The 15,896-nt window shown below is 49.5% G+C and overlaps 1 protein-coding gene across 3 annotated transcripts in view; it reads left to right on the top strand.

Moving 5' to 3' along the window:
- The window catches only part of LOC117232126 (protein vein), a 207,090-nt gene that overhangs the window by 128,121 nt on the left and 63,073 nt on the right, over positions 1 to 15,896 (top strand). The gene's annotated exons all lie outside the window — the stretch shown is intronic.

Here is a 15,896-nt window from a genome sequence, read left to right as displayed (position 1 = left end):
TTAGCCCGGATCAGCAGCCAGCCAGGTCGAATGCAGATTTACGCAAAATAGGATTCGTTCTGCCTAGCTCTCCGTCGAAACAGAGACCATCCCGTACCGTCGTTGGTTTTCAATTTCGATTAAGTCTGCGGGCTGAACGAAAAACTTGCAGCTACCGACCGCTATTAAAACTGCCGACCTTTATAATAATGAAAAAGAAATTGCAGTCTCGTTGACCCTTTGTTATCGAGCGCATCAATTTTACAGCGCGCGATTTCGTTCCTCGCAGACGCGTCGGCCGTTCGCTTTTATTCGGAACAGCGGGCGAAAGAATGGTGCACGAGGTACGGCGTGCGAGCTTCCCAGGCTTAAAAGCTCGGCCGTTCGAGCCGGCTTTTCAAGCAGTATCTCAGCTTTACGGTTCTCGATTCCAGAAACGCATACGAATACGGCCGGGCCGTGTGTATAATTTACCAGAGGCCGGACGAGCTCGCGAAGGATGGACAGAGTTATTCGGGTGTGCGCCGTCGCTTATTCTCCGACTTCTCGAACTGCACGGGATTTTCATTGAAATACCGCCAACGCCATGGACCAGCTTCGAAACCAGCGTCTGTTTTCACGGCTGACAAGCGCCGGGTTTCGCCACCGTCGCATAATCGACCGCTCTCTTTATCTTCTCGCGATTGAAACTCTTCCGTCGTATATAAATTTCCACCTCCTCTCGTTTTACGTTCCAACACCTGTCTGTTTCTCCAGATGACGGAACGATTATTTTCGTTAAGCTTCCAGTTTCGGTATACGTTTTTTTTCTTTTTTTTTTTTTTTACGACCGACAATAAAACAAACGTTCTACATTTACCAGTTGACGAAACGTTTAGAGAGCGATGGGCGAGTGAAAAAAACGGAGGGCGATCAAACGTGCAACGCGATTCGCCGAGCCGTGTGGCAGCGGTTACTTTTAAGCCGAAACTCGCGGACCGTGGAAAATTCATCCGCGCATCCTATTAAAAAGGTCTCGAGCACGTTGCATTGAAAATTGCTCGAAATTCGTCACATTCTGTCAGTAACGAGTCTTCCCGTAATTCGTCAAAGCGAACTGCCACGGATAGGTACTTTGTCCCTCTCTTTACCGTTTCCCTTATACGTCGCATAATCGTTATCCACGACTCGAGGTGTTAATATTCACGGTTACGGTTATTAATATCAGCGCTAACTGGAGCGGTAATGGTAGCAGCGTACGCGCGGTATTATCGCTATATTCTTACTACTAATGCTGTTGCCGTTGACACAACATGTGTACGAGCATAGTGTGTAATAATTAATATACCTGCATATACCTACATATCTGTAGGTTACCTGTTCATCCTCGTATGCTTCAACGCGCGATCGTTCGGAAAGCTATTTCTCTGAATGTCAGGTACCGTAACGCTTGTGGAAAATTTAATTCCAGATCAGATTACCATTTTAAAATGGGACGTCCTGTGTCGATCGTAGCTATGGTTATAGATCTCTGATGAAAACGTTGGATATCGCTGCATTTGAAGTTCGAAGAACCGTGTTGCAGATTTTTTATTCCCTTTGCAACATTATCCATCTATTATCTCGTTGGACAAACCAACGACGCTACCGTTTCGTCAGTTGTCAATTTTAACGCAGCAACCTGTTCCTCTAAGACGTCAATGGTCTTTAGACAATCGTCTTACTGGTCTCGAATCTTCAATGTTGTCGATCCCTTTTGCCGAATATGCTCTTTCGCTGACTCCTATACCGACAAAATTGATCTTTCGCGGGAAATGGTAGCACCTTAAGAAGCTCGCTGTACGATATTCTACTTGAGAACGATGTTTAGCTTCCCTGCGCTAAGCTGGTCTGCTCCATTGCATGCTTAACTTTCGTTTGTCTTCTATTACGTTTCTTTCGTCTTTACTTTGTTGCCCGCTTATTCTGTATCGTTTTCTTTCCTTCTTCTTAGGACTTGGTATTCTCTACGCGATATTCTCGCATTAAATTGGTACTTGACCCGTATAAGAAATAAATTCGATCGAATCGTACGACGGCGCGACTGCGAGATCGTCGAAGACGCGGAACTCAGCTCTATGGACGATCGAGACAAGCGAGCTTTCTATCGAAACGAGTATCGTTACAGATAAAAGTTCTCGTCGCCATGGTCGGCGGCAATACAAGAAAGAGATGAATCGCGTATTCTGCCAATTTTACGCGTACGCGCGATATAAAACGGCGAATTTTCCCTCCCTTGTTCCTCCTCTTTTCTGCTTGCGAGCTTTTGCCCACGACAAGTGACAGGTAACTTTTAAACGAGCCCAGAATGTGAGTGCAGTAAAAATACTCGCGAAAGGTAGCACAAGCGCGACGAACAAACGACAACTCGCGCTGCCTATTATTTCGCGAATCTCGGCTTTCCCTCGGTGTCCGCGGCCGTCTCTTTGTGCACACGCACGAAATTTTCTCTCGGCGAAAACCTTCCTGTTCTCGGGAAAAAAGTTACTGAAACGTCGCGTAGGGATCGCGGAGTATTCAGTGCTCAAATGTTATTAAAGTTCCTTCTACTTTGATGTTTCATTTCGAGAAGAAAATTTACGTTGTTACGAAACAAGCAGGTAGTTGTCAAAAATTTGTGAAAAACTGGAATCGATTAGCACGCAAGTGTAACGAGGTTCGACGCAAAAATGTAGAAAGAAAATGTTCGCGCCTAGTTACACGGAGAATGTTAACTAGAAGGGAATTTGCGGCGAGATCAGCGCAGAACCAAGCAGTCTGGAAATGAGAGCGGGCCCGCGAGGCGGTTCAGGGACCCGTGGGGCGTTTTTGGAAATCGGAAAATAGGGCACCGCGCGCGTGCCGCGATAAGAAGACTCGAGGCATTATCTACGTAAGCAGTAGACAGAAATAGCTGGCAAAATCTGCGAAATCCTATCATGCCGGTGCGGTAGTTATTAATTTAATGCTTGAAGAGCGCGGGTGCCGCAGGGAGGCGAAGTGAAATTCGTAATGAACACGGAAAGCTCGCCGGGGCGGCGGAGATTAATATATCTTGATCGTTAAGTATTAACGTGAGAAACGGACTTGCCGGGTTATTTCGGATTATTTGCGCGTATAAATTCGAGGCTTTGCTTCCTCTCTCTCTCTCTATCTCTATCTCTCTTCGCTCCATTTCTCTTCCACGCACAGCTATTTGCAGGAACTTGTTACATCGTTAACGGACAGTCGGTCGTCAAGAAGTTCTCGTTGATCCGACAAACTTGCCGGAACTTGGAAGCAGATGCTCCGGACCTTTGAAAGTGTTTCGCGATCCACGGTTGCGATCGATCGCAAAATTCACTCTCCCTCTCGCTTTCCGAATCCCTCGTTCGTCCGTATAAAATATTTCTAGTCAAGGTTCGGTCGGGACGTAGTCGATTCGCTTTGAAGTTGGATAACGAGGACAGTAGAGGGGACCGTAGCGGACAGGGTGACCTGACACGGTCGAAAGGTTGATTTAAGGAATTTCCCGGAAGCGACGGAACAGCAGGCGCTCCCACGAAGTTTGCCCGGTCGAGTTCGAAATTCCCGGTAAGCCGGGTGGATTCGCGGTACCATTCATTAAAAAAATTCTTCTCCCACAGGAGGTACTTTAAGGGCGACTCTTTTGGCTAGCGTCTGGCCGGTCACTGCCAGAGGATTACTGCGGTTGAAAAAGCGCGGAACAATCGCGTGTGGGAGAACGGAAAATCGTGGGCGGAAGGGAAAGAGAGAAAAAAATATCGCAGCCACTGAGTCGAGCGAACTGGCAAAGGAAAAAGAACGAACCGCCCTCACCAACGTTGCTGCCAGGAGGAACGAAATTAACGACTAAACGAGCGGGCTGCTCGCGCTCGCTGCATCTCCGCTACCGGATGAAACAAACGTACTTTCGGGGATAACTGTGACCGACCGACAAGCTTCTGGTAACTTTGGTCGTGTCCTGGACCACAGCCAAACACGATTAAGTCGCCGCCCTCTTCCTTCCAGGGAACAAAAAGGAAGAACGGGGGTTGAGACGTTGGAAAGGGGCCGATACCTGAGACATCTGCAAGGTGTTTCTTCCAGTCCCGGTGGCATAGCGCAACTGCAACTCCACCGCTCCCTTTACCCATCTGCTTCGTTGCAATTGCGACGCCGGTTGGATGTTGTCCAATGACAGTGGCATATCGGCCAGTTTATCCTGTCGAAATCCTCCACGTGGAAAACGAGGTTGGACTGCGAACGCGGTGAGAGTAAAGGCCGAACGAGAGCACCCGTCGCTGTCGGTGGATCGAAGCGGGGCGAAGGGCTGCGAGGGTAAAATCAACTGGCGATTTTCCACGGTTGATCCACAACGGTACGGGGTTAACTTACTGCGGTACCCTTCGGCTCGAATCAAATATTTATAGATTCCTTGGAGGGGAAAATGTATCGGCTGACCGATCGTTCGAGCGTGCCGGAAATGCGCGGGGCAACCTTCGACCGCCTCGACTAATCCCTAGAAACAAGAGCGAAACCTAGCTTCGTTCCGGTGCAATTAACCCTTCGCATCGTTGGAATATTTATGAAAGGGCGTCTGGAAACTTTGCCCGTTTTCTGCCCCTAAAACAGAGGACTTACGGTTTTTCTTGCAGCTGCTCCACGGGGCTCCGAGTCGAATCTTCCATTTGCGAAGGGACTTGGAAATTACGCCGTGAAAACCAGCCAATCGTCCTCTCAACGGTATTAGTAGTTCACGAGAAAGCAACGAGGTGGAAACAAAAGCAAAGAGAAATGGAGGAACGCTTTCGCCCGCCGTTACTACAAGGAATATACAATCTGCTCTCGGCAATTAGTAACGATTAATTAAGAATATTCGTGGCGTTCCGCTCGCGCGGGTTTCTTCCTTTAAAGACCCCGACGCTCATAATGGAACCTGCATGAAATTTTGGTACGGAGCAGAGGGCCGTCGACGTTCGCCGTGGAAGCATCAGGGCCGCTCACGTGGCGCGGAAAGAGAAGGATCCCAGACTGCGTCAAGAGAGTCACGGGGCCGAATGGGAGGTCGGTGCCTTTGTGCACGGCAAATTAATAATTAATTAAAACTGATGGGCATCCGTGGCCAAAGCTTGGACGCGGAGCTTCTCCAAACGCGCGCTTGGCGATGGTTCGTTGTCTCGCAAAAAAGGTTCAACCCATCCATAAGGCGAACTACCATTTTTAGTCGCGACCCTTGCTTTGTGGTAATTTGTTCCATTACATGAAAGCCGTGGAAAAGGACACGGCATTCGCGAATTAATCGTTAATTAGAAAAGCGAAATAAATACGTCGTGTTCCCGTCGTACACGCGGTCGTGTCCCGCCGCTATTTTTATTCGTTTTTCCTCCTCGTCGTAATTGGTTCGCGACGCCATCTCATTCGTCACCGAAAATCGATAATCGTTCCTCTTTTCGATCGTGGCGAACGGAGCATGGGTACGTTGTAACTTTGTGGAAATTCGGAAATGCGTTTACGTGACGGAGAAATACGACCGCGGAATCGAACGTACAGCGTTGGAAGTTTCGTTCGTTTCGCAACGAACAGGCTCTCGTTCGGAAAAATCGATTGTTCCGGCCGGAAACGAGAGGGCACGACCTTGCACGCTCGAGAAAATCCAGCCAGACGCGGCAGACTCGCGAATCAAATTACCAAGCCGTCGGCCAACTGTAACGCGTTAGTTTATAATTTAACAATTTCGCCGGGACGGTGCGGTCGTCGCCAACGATCCCAATGAACGCGAACGACGACGCGGTTCGTTATACCCGAATCTCTTTCACGCCTCTTCGACCCCGAGCTTTTGTACTTTATTCCGTTTTAAAAGCCTCTTTTCCCAACTTTCAACAACTTTTCTGCTATTACTCGGCCAGCCTGCGCGTAATCCTTTTACGAATTTCTGCCACGATACCCACCCCCGCTCCCTCGTAGAGGAAGAAAGAAAGTAGTCGGCCGTGGAGAAGACGGACAGTCTGAAAGGCACGGCGAAAGCCGCGAGGATATAAATTTACCACGGGCTAAGGTTCTTACTCACGCATTTCTAAGCGATGTTTCGGTAGCCGGCCGCACCCCGTGCCCAGACTCTCAACTACGATCCTCCCTCTGCCTCGTTTTTCGCGCGCGTGTCCGTATTTATTTAGATTCGCGACAAGGTCCAGCATCTCCGTTCTCCGTGGATGACTCACAGCCGGGCACGTCGGACGAGAGAAGAGCGGAGAGAACGCGCGAGGAAGGCGGAGGTGCGAGAGAGGAAAACCAAGACTCCGAGAAGAGACTCTCATCCGCGGAGAGAAGAGCGAGCAAGACGAGACACGACGCTCTTGCCAACACTCTGCTTAGATTTAAATCGGTCTGTTCGAACCGCGTACTCTCTCTTTCTCTCTCTCTCTCTCTCTCTCTCCCTCTCTCTTTCTTTCTCTTCGTTCTAACCATTGATTCGCTAGAAATATCTTGACGAGTCGCGGATGAACGCGAAGGAAACCTGCCCTCTGCAAACTTTACGAAACTATTAAAAGATTCCACGAGGCGAAGGTAGACAACAGAAGTTGCTTCTGATAACTTCTCGAGAGGATCGATTACTCTCCTAGGCGCTAAATAAAGGATAAAAGAATGCGGGGCTGAGCAACATTTTCTAAATTTATTGATGCCGTCGACCAACGAAAAAAGGGCTTAGAGGGCTCTCGCGCCGTATAAAAAGCAAACCTCACGAAAGATCAATTGACGAAAGATCGAATCGAAGGGTAGGTACAGAAGCTGTTTTTGTCTCGGAGGGATTCGTGGGCGATGCAACAACTTTGATGACGAAACCAGCTACAAAAACTGCCTGCCGACCTAATATCTCTATCTCGCATCAGGAAATGTGGATGGAATTAACGAGGCCGGAGATGAGAATACTCTTTCGTCTGCTCTATCCGAGAGTACGTTGCAGGAAGGGGACAGGGACAAAGAGTAATCGCCGTAGTCGTAAGATTAGACCGAAAGGTCACGAAACTAAATTTCGCGATGAAAAAGGGCAGCCGGCCCGTCCAAGATCACCCTCCTGTCGGGGCAAAGAAGCGGAAGTGGTCGCGAACGGTAACTTTTGCGAAGTGGAAAGCTGGACGAGGCGGAAGTCGAACGCAGTCTCGAAAGGGAAGAAAACGAGGAAAGCCAGAGAGGAAGAAGGAAGGTAAGAGAAACGCGAGCGAAGAGGAACGGAGAGTTAAGGTGACTCTTGACGAGTCAGGGCGTAACCCGCAATATACAGGGTGTTCCCGAAATCGTGCTGCACCTGGAAAAGAAATGATTGCTCGCGTAAAATCAAGTGGAAAGTATAGGATACAATTTTTCCACGTGGAGCACCGTTTTCGAGAAAATCGTGTTTGCACATTCGTTAAGTACAGGCGCACTCAACTAGCTCGTGATCTGCTTAATTTACCCAATTTGTCTAGCTACCGTTACCCTGCGATATATTGTAGCATAGCAGATAAAATATGTGAAATGTGGAGCGTGGCATGAGAATATGATCTGTGAAATGGATTTGGGATATTTGGTGTGGGATGGTGGATATTAAATGTTGGGTATAAGATATGGAGAGTGTGGAAAGACGGAGAGTGATTATCCAGTCTAACGTGCCATTTTTTAAGTATTAAATATGGAAAGTAGAGTATTTTGCTTGCGAGAGACACGGCGTAGAACGCGTGATTGCGAGATAAAGGAGAATGGATAGAATATTAGATTTGAGCTACATGCTCCAAACGTAAATAACGGCACGTGTTAACACGAAGTATGTCGTTTCAAGTTGCACAACGATTTCGAAAACACCCTGTACAGATGCAGACGAAGAAGACTTTTGCACCGAAAGAGGCTGTGAGAGCGGCTCGATGGTTAGGCGAGATTAGAGGCGCGGGCAGGCGAATACGAGCGGGCGCTCGAAAGCTCTAGAGGACTTCACCGTCGTAGGCCACTTCATCCTCGCCAAGAACTATACCAGATTCCTCGGCTTCTTTTCTTCGCGACCGCCCAAACAGCCAGCCGCCGGACTTTCGAGCCAAGACCTTTGTTCCGATATCTGTGCCATCGACTGCAGATTCGTTTGACCTTTTTCCAGGATATCACACGTAGCTCACGATCTTGCGTCTACCAGCTGATCCTTCTCGATACGATCGACGATCGTGCGAGAATCTCCACGACTCGTTATCGCATGAAACTCATCGCGTTGGAATTGAAAAAAGATACTCGCGACTCGTTTCGATTTGACGCGAAACAAAGGAAAAACGATCCAAAGCCGAGGTTGGAAAAGCGAGAGGAGCGGAACGCGTAAGCGAGCTGCGAGCTGAGAAGAGGGTGCTGCAGAAACGACGAGCGATTAATATGAAAACAAGCGGAATAATATCGCAGTTTGTTTTCTGGTCGAGCGAGACGCAAAGGGCGAACAGCAATAACGCGATCCCAAGGCGCTTTGATCGAACTGAAACGAGAGATCGTAACAACACGGATGCAGAGTGAAAAGGTGGCTGAAAAATGCATAGAAAGGGTGAAACGGTAATGGGACGAGCCGCATAAAACGTTGCTTGCACGAAACATTTACCTTCAAAGAGACGAACGTTATGATTCCTGGCGAAGAGAATGAACGATCGCGTTGTCGAAGTCGCGAGAAACGGAATTGCAAATTAAAACGAACAACTGCAGGTTAATGTAACGCGGGACCAGTTGCGAAACGCAACGGGATATTACTGAAAGAAACGAATATCGAGTGGTGAGAAAAACGAATGCCGCGAGCCCAGCCAATGATTGGATTAAAATAAAACAAGCGTCTTTGCAGCGATGCTTTATTTCTACGTTTGTTTAACGCGCCGGATAAATCAGCGACCGCGACACCAGACTAAACTGTTTTACATAAATGACACGCTCTATTCGTCTCGCTTCCATAATTTATCGCGTCGACGGTAGGATATTATTTTCGATGTCCAAATCGTCGAGAAACAGACCGACGCAACGCGACGCAACGCGAGGCGACGCGACGGTCACACCGGTGTGGAACGTTTTGCGAACGTTTCACGGCTTGTGGTCGAAAAACCAGATGGTGATGAGACGAAAAAGTCGGTGTAACATCGGGGGTGAAAAATAACGAAAGAATAAGGCTGGTAAGCCAGCACGCGAGGAGCACCAGTTCTTTCACCAGTCGAGGCATTAAGCTCTTCTGCTTTCCTTACACCCCGCTCCTTCGTTCCTGTCGCGACTCTGAATGGTGGCGCAGCAGTGGCATTGATGGGTCACAGTATTTATAACCAAGCGAGCGTGCGAACGCCATGGCTTTTGACTACCTGTGCTTAGACGGAGGAAGCTCCGCTTTCTGATATTTCGTCCGGGCCGCAGAGACTCGCGCTTTCAACCGAGTGTCCGCTCGGAAAAACGACGGACGCCATAAATCCGGCCAGTTTTCAGTAGTACGACCCTTCTTTGTCCGAAAAAGGCATTCATCTCGTCACGGAGGCTTCTTCGAGAAGCTGGAATCTTTGGAAAATTTCTTCGAGGAGTCGCTGGTAGGTGAATTTACCGATAACGGTATTTACGCGAGCGAATCAGCCACGAGTAAAATTTGCTCCACTCGAGTCATGACGTGGAAAGTTTGAAACAATGCGGGATATACCTTGAGCCTTCCGAAACGAGAGAGAGAGAGAGAGAGAGAGTCGATCATCGGAATGTTTTATCGCGGGTTCGCAAACGCCGTGAAACTCGAAATCGAAATTTCATCCCACGTGGGACGCGGAATTCCGCGTGATATGCTCGGGAAAATCCGTGCGGCTTAACGAGCTGCCACGACGAGAGTTGGAATCCCGATGGGAACGGATCCGGACTATTTCTCAGGAACAGTCCACCGGGAGCCCGCGGCGTCAGAGTTTTCCTTCTGTTCGAGAATTCAACCTGGCCTTCCGGACCTCGTAGATGTTCACTGATCGCTGCAACTCGCCGGAATTACGGCATCGTTAACGCGCGCCGCTCGTTTCGCGTTAATGTTCCCCGCTGGATTAAAATTACAACTAACGATAGGAGGTGGAAATCGAGTCGGCTCGAATTACTTTCGCGAGTTTCCGCGCGCCTGCAACGAGACGTTACGTCTTTGGGAAAAAGGCCTTTCGTCCGAGGTTCCTTCGAACGCCAATCGAATTCGATGGAAATAAGAGGGAAACGGAGAGAAAACTGCATGAGGAAGGAAACGCGGGACGATCGAAACGCGAAAACGCGCTTGGCTACGAACTGAAAACTACGGCACTGAACTGTCCCGACTAAAATTAGAAAGTACGCTCAGAGTCTCGTCGGTGACTACCGAGAAGCGTCGCGTTGTCTGGCCATCGTTATTCGTATCTCGCTAACGTAACTGATTCGTTAAATCAGCCGCGGTGACTTCCAGACAACATACCGACGTAATTCGATACCGCGTCGCCTGACGAAAGTCTACCGAAATTGCTCGGTTCGAGCGACGATCGTCACCGGACTACGTCACAAGGCTACGTCACCGAGCCGAAAGGAATTCGCGTCGACCATAAGTCAGACGCGCGCGTCCCACCGATCGTGTCGCGTTTCTCTACGTTTCGCTGGCTCCAGACCGAATTTTTCGCGATTCTCGCATTCCTCCAACTTCTCCCCTCGTCTTTCTCTCTTATTTCTTCTCCGGTTCTTACCCTGCCCTTTCCACCTGCTCCTCTGTCACCTATCAAAAGCACGATCTTCGTAGTTTCTACTTCCTCTTTCATAGGGTGCTTTAGAAGGGCCGAATGACAGTGCGCGGTGTTGCACGAAGCACTCGTGAAAGCACGCGTCTGCAACTTGCTGATTTCAGCTTACGGTCGACTCGTTCGCCGTCGAATCTCAGCTACGCGTCTCGATTCGCGAGAGCGAGCCAAGTAAAAAAAGAGCCCGGATAGAATAGGACCTGGACGAACCGATAACAGAAAAGAAAGCCTTATCGAGCATCCTTGAAAGGTTGTTCGCGTCGATGTCCACGGTACAAAACGCGCGAGTCTCGCAGCCGATTCTCGATACAATCGCGCTCGGAAGAATTTCATGGAACAACGGTGGCACGGGAGAACGGGTGGACGCGGTCGACGTTGAGCGAAGAAAAACGTCTATAGAAGACGGAAAGAGAGGAGCAGGCCGTACGGTTCAACCGACAGAAGCACTAACGCAGAGAGCCAGCCGGCCAAAAGAAAACCATTAACTGCTTCCACGGGATGGAAGAAAAACAGAAGGGCCAGAAGGAGAAGGGGCGAAGAAAGCAGCGCTTCCCTCTTTCTCCCTTTCGGCGTGTATCTCTTTTTCACCCCGTCGCTGTGCTCGTGCACGACATGCCGTTTCCATTACAAGACAGATAGTCCTCGCTCGCCATTCGCAGCGGCGTTCGCCATTAGGAATCCATTCTACGTCGTTGGTCAATCGGATCGGTCGTATTCAAGGAATACTTCCGATTCTCCGATATCAGGAGTCTACTTTCAAAGCCGCGAGTTCGTCCACTATTCGTGCGAATGCCGTTTCAAACCGCGTTGTAGCTATCTAACGACGCGTTCTTTGCTGCATAGATTCGCAAATGTTCTTCCACGAAAAATCCGCGCCGCTTCTTCGGCGGTAGGTTCTCGATAGGAGACAGGAAAAAACTCGAGAGGTCCCGGAAAAATTGGGACTGCGAAATCGCAGAGCGCGCGACTCCATTCTTATTCGCGAGAACGCTCAGGTGAGCAGAATTTCTTGACAAATTCTTCGCGTCACTTTTTCTCGTTCTGTCGAGACATCGCGTTCGAGTCCCTTTGGGCGAAGGTAACAAGCGACGAAAGAAGGAAGAGACGAGGAAAAGCGAAGGACAGACGAGGGAAATTAAGCGTAACACCCGCATGACGACGACCTCTCGACGAAAGACGAAACGACGCGAGCGAAAAGCCTGTCAGAGATTACTCTAGATTTAATTTCGAATAGAAAGTCGCTTTGTCATAGAAATTCCATGCGGCTAATTGACTTTAGGATGCTCTCGGAACTATCAATTTCTACTTGCTGGCGATTAAACGCCAGCTCTGCGTTCCCTACGTGTGTTTTTCAATTACGACCCAGCGAAAACGGGGAAAGAGCAGCGTTACAAGCACAAATAAGCGTACCGCGCGGCTATTATCTCTAATGCAGGCCACGGGTTTACCAGCCGAAATAAGCCGCGGAAAACGGGCTATGCGTAATTCGTATTAATCGCGAGACAGAATGGGTCGGCCGAACGAGTTTTGATAACACGGCCAGCAGGGACATGGCAGAAGGGGATCTAGCGCGACAGTCTAAATCCGGTGGAACGTTAATAAACGAAAGGTGCACCGTGGGACGTGTCGCGGAAATGAATTTCTCTATGAGAGTCTGGCAATAATTGCGCTAGAGACGCTCGTAACATCGCGTGGTACGAGCGACGTCCAGCTTCGGTTTTATCGCGGCTCGTCGAGCGCGCTGGTAGTTAGCCGTGAATTCTGCCCGGAAGTAGGCGAACGTAGAAACACACGGTCCATAGAAATAAAGAAATCGAAGCAAAAATCGCAAACGTTCGACGAGCGTGTGTCCGATATCGAGGATCAACGATATCGAATTAACGTGCCGGCAAACGATCGCGTAACGACGGTGCGATCGCACTTGCTTTTGTTCGCGAGACGTAGGCGAGTACGTGGGCTGAACGACGATTTGACGAACGGTATTGCGCCGAGCGAGATTTACGAGCCAACCGATGTGAATTGGGTCCCGTTCGTTACGCGATCAACGGGAAAATATGATGAGAAAAAGCGTCGGCGGAGGTGGAGTTAACACGTGGCTGGAACGAGGGATACTCGTGCAAAGTACAAGAAGCGTTATTTGGTGTTATAGTGATATAGGGATTGTAAGTCAGGATGAGGCGCGTTATTGAAACGTTAAGGGGAAGTTACGTATAGGTACTCCTAGCGCGTTCGTACTTATCTCGTGGAGTAAGTGGAGGGGCTGCATTCACTTAGGATGATCGTAAAATCCATTCTTAAGGCGGTTGGCCTGCTAAGCTTCCGAGTTACCGCCTAATCTCCACGCCTGTGACATCACCTTGCGGAATATCGGAGTACCCATAATCGAAAGCCTGCGACGTTTTTGAAAGTTATCCGAACCGGGTAACCGGGTTCCCGTTTGATGCAACGCAACGAACAGCTCCGCCGTAAGTTCCTTCCGATCTTTTAATTTCCGCGATCCATCTAATATTAACGTCTTCTGCGGCGACGCTATCGACGTGACGTATCGACGTGTTACGACTGAAAATCGATCTCCCAAGTTTCTGTTCGGTAATCAAGCAACTTTCCAACTTATTTCCCGGCTCTATCCCAGAAAAATCCTCGTTCGCCGAGAGTAATTAAAAGCAGAAAGGCTCCGGAGCGAAAGCGGGACTCGATGAAAAAGGTGTCCGGATGCGTCGACTCACGCTAGGCTATCTCCTCGCGCGGAAACTTTGCGAGGAAATTTCCGCAGACGGCCTTGAGTTCGGGAAGCGGCGCGGCGCGGCTTAGCTGGCGATTCGCCTGAGCCGGTCGTTACAAGATCCTCGTGGATCGATTCCCTTTGGAACGCGTCAAAGGGGTTCGCGGAGGGATGGCGGTGTGGCGGTACGACGGCCAGGGAGGAGGATCGGTAGGCTAACCGGCCGCAAAAACGTAACGAGATGAAAGAAGAGCGCGAAAGACGGACCGACTCATGAACGAGGTGGAATACATAAATAGAAATCTCGGTTTATCCCTCTCCATCGGCCCATGCTTCCAGCTCTCTCTCTCTCTCTCTCTCTCTCTTTCTTTCTTTCTCTCCGTCCGACCCTCTTCCTTCCCCCTATTTCGCTCCTTTTCTCTCATTCTCCGTCGGTCGAATTCTCCTGGAAGCTTCTTCTCTCTCACGGTGGCATATATACGCGTCTACTAACCGGAGAGTAGCGGTAGTCTAGACGGAGTGTCGATTTTTGCCGCGGCACCAAATTAGAAACCCTTCTCTGCTGGATCCATGGCGTGCGCGTGGTTCCACCGCCTCTCCGTCTGCTCCTCTCGCGCCACCATTCTCCGCCTCTCTTTTTTTCTCGTTCCCTGTGACCGTCGCACCAGACTCTCTCTCTCTCTCTCTCTTTTCTTCGTCCTTCCTTCCCCACTCGCCTGCTCTTCTTCTCTTCAGCCAACGTTTCTCTCGTTCACTATGTATCTCCGTATCTCGTGAACGCTCGCATGCGAAATCGCTTAAAGGGGATGAACAGACGACAAGCCGTGTGGCCCTTAGCTCTCCGCTCTCGTGCAAATATTTTCGCTGCGACCTGTGCGGCTCCGGACCTTTCGGAGGCTGCCGCTTTTCGGTAATCGAAAAAAAGGGAGAGAAAAGGGTCGACAAACGATGCCAATGAAAATCTCATTTTCGCAACCGTCGGTCGTCATCTGGCACAAGAGTGGGTGTTGCGGAAAATGCTCGTCCTCTGAGAACGTTGCAATTGGAAAATTTCTAGTCGATCGATCTTTCGAATGTAAGATTGCCGATGGTAGGAAATAGAAAACGACGGGGAACAAGCTTACGGCGAAGCTTCGGCAAATTCAAGCTCCTGAATGCAAAACACCGCTGATCTTGTATTCATCCTCTGATATCGGCCGCGTGCATACATTTATGTAAACACGCGTACGGGGTGTACGAGAAGAAGCCGTGGAACCAAGGTATCGCGTAAAAGGCGCATAAAGGTCGACCGTAAAGGAAAAAAGTTGAAGTTAATGCAGGGGCCGCGCAAATTGTGTTCACCGCACTACTCTTCGCTTTCATTACCTTTAACTCCTCTCGGCCTTCCACCTGAGAGGGCAATTACCCCGTCCCTCGATCCGTTTCGGCGATCTCTCAATTCTTTCGTCACGCTTCGATCCGCCCTAAGAGCTGGCGAATTAAAACTTCTCGCTCCGCGAAATCTCGGTTGAACTCGCAGCAAAGAGCGAGCTTCTTTCTCTCTGAAAAGCGGTCGTTCTCGATGCGAAATTCCTCGATTCGATTCCTACGGTACATGGTAGATCGAATGGTGGATGGTGGAGCACGATCGCGACGCACAGATCGAAGAAGAACGTTCGTCGGATGAAATTGTGCGAGACAGGTTGTTAGCTGGATGGAGTTTCGTTGAGGAGACAACACGGCGAAATTAATAACAGCGTAGACGGACCAGAGAAAACATCGATCTCGCCGCAATTAAGGGATTATTCTCCGGATGTTCACGGCGCAACGGGCACGGATATTGCGTTCGATCCAATCGCGATTTGCGCACGCGTTTCGTTAATCATCGCTGCAGTTGAAATGCTGGAATTAGTGGAAAGTGGCGCTGTCCATTTTATCCTATCTCGGTTTCAAAATTGCGCCAGCCAAGCTTGAAAACCAATTCGAAATGACAGCTCCTCTAAGCCATCGTGGCATTCGATCGACGAAGGATTATGGCGCCAGCGCGTGGCATTCGCGTCATTTAACCGCCAAAAAGCTTACCGGCTCTTTCTTTCTGCGTCGCTTCGATTCACGTTTTCATCGAGGTTCTTAAGAACGTGGTGTAGAACTACCAAGACGAAAATTATCGAAACGAAGAGGAAAAAGGCCGGTGTCTGACACGTTCGGCCAGAGTCGAAGATCCACCCTTGAAATTCCGACTGCGAATTCCAGCCGACTGTGGATTTACGATCAAGCTTCTCTTCTCTTCGGTCCGTTAACTTTCCGAGTCGCAGTACGTGGACTCGCTAGATTGCGGCGTAATACAGGGCCATCGAGAAACTCCTCTGACAAGTGGAAGGAGACAAGGGACCATTCCAGAGTCGGTTGAATCGCTTCCAATTTAAGGAGCTATCTCAGGACGAACTCACGTTTTGCCTCGCGATCGGAAATGCCACGCTCCTCGCTGC

This window comes from Bombus vosnesenskii, unplaced genomic scaffold (genome assembly GCF_011952255.1).
Source record: "Bombus vosnesenskii isolate JDL3184/JDL3185 unplaced genomic scaffold, Bvos_JDL3184-5_v1.1 scf7180000013285, whole genome shotgun sequence".
Lineage (NCBI taxonomy): Eukaryota > Metazoa > Arthropoda > Insecta > Hymenoptera > Apidae > Bombus > Bombus vosnesenskii.
The sequence above is the reverse complement of the archived record's forward strand: the minus strand, read 5'-3'. Positions and strand labels throughout refer to the sequence as shown.